The following is a 6,192-nucleotide window of genomic DNA, read 5'->3' as shown; positions in this document are numbered from 1 at the left end:
GTGAATAAGAAACATTTATGAATAAGAACGATTACTAAAATGAGGAGGACTTGCTGAACTGCTAATTGCATTAAAAAAACATGCACTTTGAAACCAACTCCAAAGATTGTGTTCTCAGGCCACCAAAATGTTGTTGTCGTGTAAATGACCAGCCAGAACGCATTCAAAGTTTTCAGTTGAAAACTGTGTCATCATGTAAGCGTAAGCGTATATCAAAGTGAATAACTAATGATTTTTACAACGGAAATAAATCAATTAAAAACTTACTTAAACTAGACAATGACTTTCCTCTAGAGCTGCTGTACAGCCAAAATCTTTGCTGTATTTATTTCCTATTATCACTGTAAAGCTGCTTTGAAACAATCTGTATTGTAAAAAGCGCTAAATTAAGGTGACTTTCTGATGTTCTGGTGTTAATGCGAGGTGTTGTAGCCTACTTACCGTAAGGCCAGCAAGACCTGTTAAAAAAAAATGGATAAATCAATAACATGCTACCTTCTTACATGGTGCTCTGGAATATAAGTCAGATTTTTCTTTAAATAGAACGTTTCCTGTAGATATGGAGAACTTTGACATAACATTTCCAGTATGTTCCCAAACATCTCCAGTATGTTCTAAGAATGTTCTCAGAACGTACTCTAACCTTTTTACTCCGATATGCAGCAGTGTTTCCATTACCCTTCAAATTGCGCAAGTTGGAATTGTGAATTGAAAATATGCCCAATGGAAAACACACCAATAATAAAAAAAAAAAAAAAAAACTCCCATACATTGCAAAAGGTTTACGCTCACATGAGGGTTTGTGAGGCAATTCGAATATTTAGCAAAATTGTAATGGATTTTTTTTTTTTTTTTTGGAATATGTAAAAGTCACAAAATCATTCTTTAAAAATGGTGCAGTACATTTGGACAGGTTCTTTATTAAAGTCATAAAAGACAAAAGAATTACAGGAATACAGGATTCTAAACAACAAAGAAATGGCACAATTTATCAAGACCTTGAAGCAGATGGGAGAAGGGCTTCCAGAAGTTGTGGCAAAAGTTAGGCTCCTAATGGAAAGCTTTCAAACCGAAACTTTTGGAAAAGAGAACCTCTGCAAAAGCAGTGCTGGTGGGAAAGTGAAAATAAAATTCAAGTATTTCAAACTAATGGACGAAATACTTGGCCAGAGACCAATATCATAGGTAAGGCAAACATTCTTTTTGGCATGAGCTGATATAACGAACACTAAAATACACCAGGCTAATGCAAGTTGAGTTGACTTTAAGTTAGCGTTTAAACGGCAGACCGTATGTCAAAAAACTCTCGCGAGCGCAAGGCAGACGTGTCGGATTCTGCAGTTGAGCGCAGTTGCTCTCCACCGCTGCACTGATGGGAAACGACTTGCTGACAACACAGCTTAATGCTGATTGGTTTAAACAACCGTGATGTATTGTTCTCTTTTAAACTGTTTGATTTTAAAACTCTGATCTCATGTTTTTATGTGTATAAATTATGTTTTAGTAGCCTATTCCCAAACTCTATTAAAAATAGAATATTTTATATATATATATATATATATACACACACGTTTTATATATATATATATATATATATATATATATATATATATATATATATATATATATATATACACGTTTTATATATATATATATATATATATATATATATATATATATATATATATACATACATACATATATACATATATATATATATATATATATATACATACATATATACACGTTTTATATATATATATATATATATTTTTTTTTTTTTATAAATATGACAACAATCAAATAACCCATAGATAACACTATCAGAGAGTTTGGGAATAGAAGTAAAGTACATGCATCTGATGAGTTTTATCAAGTTGATGTCAATAGCGCGCGCTCTCTGTAGGCATATTCATATTTTGCCGCTATGTGAAAAAATCCAGCAAAATGCGCCGGACCGTTTGTCGACCCCAGAGGATTAACTTTAGCCTAACCATTAATTGTGATTAAAATATATATAATCACTCACATCAAGACGCCGCTGCAGTGGTGGAGTCCATGCAGGAGGAGCAGCGTTTGGCACTGCGTCGCTTTTCAGCACGAGCTGTATGGAGAAGCTCATTTCCACCTTTATTGCGTTGGAGAAGCAATCCATGCATTTCAATGGACGTGGAAGCAGAGAATGTCCGAGTGTATTGGGTTAGCTATGCGTACTGTGATTGGCTCATCGCGTTTGGGGGCGTGGCTTAGCCATAGGTCAATTAGCATACATGTGCAGGGAAAAATAAATGTAGAAATGTGGAAATACAGAAATAAATAAATGTAGAAATCAATAAATGTATAAATAAATAAAGAAATAAATACATATATAAATATATAAATAAATATATAAATACATAAATATATAAATAAATGTATAAATAAATAAATAAATAAATACATATAGAAATGCATAAATAAAGAAATGAATACATGTAAAAATACAGAAATAGCCATTTATATTACCAAAAATGTATTTATTTTCACTATTATTTCTATTATTTATTTATTTATTTCTACTTTTATTTATTTATTTATTTATTTATTTATTTATTTATTTTTCGTTCTGTCATTTTTAGTCCTTCATACAAGCGCTCGCGCTATTTCTGACAAGGGACAAACAGGTTTGCATTTTGTATTAATGGTCCGGTCGCTTCAATGTGTCTAGACAGCCTCTGGCTATTATAGCGTTGTAGACACGCGGTGTAAGGCAAAAATTAGGAAATAAAAGCACGATGGAATGGTGCCAGCCAGAGAGGCAGTTACGTCAAATACAGTAGTATACAGCAAATTTAAAAAATACAGTAAGTCTCTGTATGTGGTGTTAGACGTCACAGAACATTCCCATGATGCAATGGGAATCACAGTTATTTACTGTAAAGAGAAATAACAGTATAATACTGGGGGATTTAAAGTAAATAACTGTAGAAATTACAGAAAAGTCTAACAGTGTGTGTGAACGTGGATATGTAAGATTTCCTGTAAAAGCAGGTACTGAACCAATAAAACATAGGCTACTCATACTGCACAACATGTTAACATCTTTACTAGCATATTAAAATAATTTTTAATCAATAAGTTTCATGAACTGGAAGCAGAAAAGTAGAATTCCTTATGATTCCCATCGCTTATCTTGATGCAGGCTATGAATATTACACTATATCCACATAAATAGGCCAACCAGTGCTGTTCAGTTTGATAATGAAAGGGGCATATAACAACATTTCTGTAACTTGCATGTTATTCATTGTGACAATTTCAAAAAACATGTTACAAGATTATCAACATTATCAGGTTTTCTGTAACACATTTATGTCTTTAATCTGCACTGTAAGCCCGAACAGTACTATTAGCTTATAAAGACTGAGGTCATTACAGTTAAAATCTCTTGCTGAGTTAATCCACCTTTAAACTATTAAAGCGGGGCTCAGTAGTTTCGGGATTTCTTCGCTGTATTCTCGCTTTTTGCTCGCAGGTTTCTCTCTAGAGCTCCCCCCACAGCTTCGGAATAGATATTTGACAACACTGTTGTAAAAACTCGTTGGCGATTCTCAGACACCAGAGGCTAGTAGATCAACGACATCAAAGCAGATGGGACGTCTTCTTCATTCGGGTTCGAACAGCGTGAGGGAGCGCAATAATGACAGCATTTTAGCAGGTTTCTTTTGGCCGTAAAGCAATTGATACTTCCTGACGCGGCGGCCGGCGGCCCGCCGGCTCAAAGTTGCAAGTGCGAATTTTCCGCTCACGGGCACCAGGGGGGTGCGAAACGACCACCATTCAACCCGAAATAAGTAATATAACCATTCCAATGACTCCGAAGCTGTTCAGTTAAGGTAAAAAAAGTTACTTAGTTCACCTTTAATGTCTATGAACAAATATGTATTTTTATGTGTATGCCTCAGCATTTCTGAGTGAACACTGCTGGTTCACCCAACACTCACAATTTTTAAGTGTACTGTCGATCACGTGATATGACGTCATGACGTTCGGCCCTAACTGACGTTACCTGAAAAATCTATCCAAGATGGCTACCCTCTCGAGCGACGTGGTATCAAGCATGAAACAACTTGTAAGTAAACTAAAACACTTCAAAACTACTTTGCTTGTTGTAATGTTGTAAGAATATCATATTACACGTGATATTTGACTGTTAGACGAGGCTATTTTTAATATATAAGTTGCAAGCGCGGTGCGCGATTGCCGTCAGTCCGCCTGCTAGTGACAGATAATATCCTGTGTACTGTTAATGTGGCAGGGCAATAGTGTTAACGTTAGTCAATAACTCTTTTCAGTTAGCGATAGTCCTTCTGTTTTTGAGTGTGTTGCTGCTGTTTGTGTTAAGCGCCCTACTCTGGTAAGTTCAATGTTATGTTCCTACATGCACCCAAATGAGCTAGTGGCTAACGTTAGCTGTAACTTTTACTCAAACAAAGTTAAGGCAATGGACATAATAGTTACTTAATGAACTCTGCAAGTTTTTATTAAACCTTTACAAACGTCTTTTCATTATAGGTTGAAGTGGAAGAAGTGCAGTGAGCATCCCCCAAAATCAAGGTGACTCAAATGTCAATTTAGGCTGTAACCTATTTTTCACCATTTCTTTTATTTGGAGCCTAAGTTAATTCATTAGTGTAGGGACGCAGATTGCTTAGTCTGTTTCTGACGCGTGCTTTGCCTTGAGGAATAAAATATTCATTGTCCATACCCTCTCAATATTCGGATATGCCAAATCCATTTATTGTCCATTTTGGCATCGCAAATAACAAATAAAACAAACAAAAATAATACTCAATACTTTACTTTGACTTATTGCTAACAAACTGTTTTGGTATGAGCACAGTCTTGTACAAACATGACTCTCAAACACGGCACGGTCAAAAAGTTTGTTTGACCTTCAATCTCCGCACCTGTAACTCATCATCACCTTAAATATACTCAAATACTAATACGCCCTCTAGTGTCACAAACAAAAAATACTAATTAACATAATGGCTCCAACATACCGGCCCCTAATTGTTAATGAGGTAGGGGGCATAAACAATTCAAAATCATACATTCTACATAAGGAGCCATCAAACAGTCCATATACATCAATAATTATTATTTTTTTTTATATATATGAGTACACCATGCATTTGAACCTTCTTTTTTCACATTTCTAATAAAAGGCAAAGTTTTGTTACTGGTCTTACTATTGTGTTTGTTTTGGTTTGAACTCGTACAGATCTAACCAAACCCTTTTTATCTGGGAAAGTCTCTAGTACTCTTCCAAGAGTCCAAGAATTGCGTGGGGCTGTAGAATCTGCACAATATCACCAGGCATAAGATTACGTCTCTCTTTGGTCCATTTTTGTCTTTCCTGTAACAAAGGCAAGTACTCTTTTATCCATCTTTTCCAAAAAAGATCTGAAAGGTATTGTACTTGTTTCCACCTTCTTCTTACATACTGATCTGATTTCTCAAAAAGACCAGGAGGATAGATTGGCTTTCTCTTCATTGTAAGCAGATGATTGGGGGGTAAGTGCTTCAAGATCATTTGGATCTTCGGACACTTTGGTGATTGGTCGATCATTGAGAATTGCCTCAGCTTCACACAGAACAGTGTGTAATCCCTCATCATCCAGCGTTTGTTGATTCAAAACGGAGGACAACACCATTCTTACCATTCTGATGATGCGCTCCCATGCGCCACCATGATGTGACGCTGTAGGTGGATTAAAACTCCATTTAATTCCTTTGTGCGCTAAAACCTTTGTGATTTTATTTTGATTTAACTCTGCCAGTGCTCTTTTCAATTCCTTTTCTGAGATAGTAAAATTTGTTCCATTGTCAGACCTCATATGACTTGTCCTCTTCTGCATATGAATCGTCGCAAAGCATTTATGCAAGAATCAGTGTCCAATGAGTATGCCATCTCCAAATGAACTGCCCTACTAGCCATGCATGTAAAAATTACGCCATAGCGTTTCACACAAGTTCGACCTCTTTTTACATCATTTGGGCCAAAGTAATCTACTCCTACATTTGAAAAAGAAGGTAGATCTGCAGTTATTCTTTCTTCGGGTAAGTCAGACATTTTTTGCTCTCCTAGCTTACCTTGATGTCGTTTGCAGAAAGTACAGCTTGAAACAATCTTTCTGGCTGTTGCAT

At 35.7% G+C, this 6,192-nt stretch overlaps 1 protein-coding gene across 1 annotated transcript in view; it reads left to right on the top strand.

Moving 5' to 3' along the window:
- LOC311293084 (Fc receptor-like protein 5) overlaps positions 1 to 6,192 on the top strand; it is a 135,078-nt gene that overhangs the window by 43,905 nt on the left and 84,981 nt on the right. The gene's annotated exons all lie outside the window — the stretch shown is intronic.

Source organism: Rutilus rutilus (genome assembly GCF_951802725.1).
Source record: "Rutilus rutilus genome assembly, chromosome: 1".
NCBI lineage: Eukaryota > Metazoa > Chordata > Actinopteri > Cypriniformes > Leuciscidae > Rutilus > Rutilus rutilus.
This window is presented reverse-complemented; position numbering and strand designations above follow the sequence as displayed.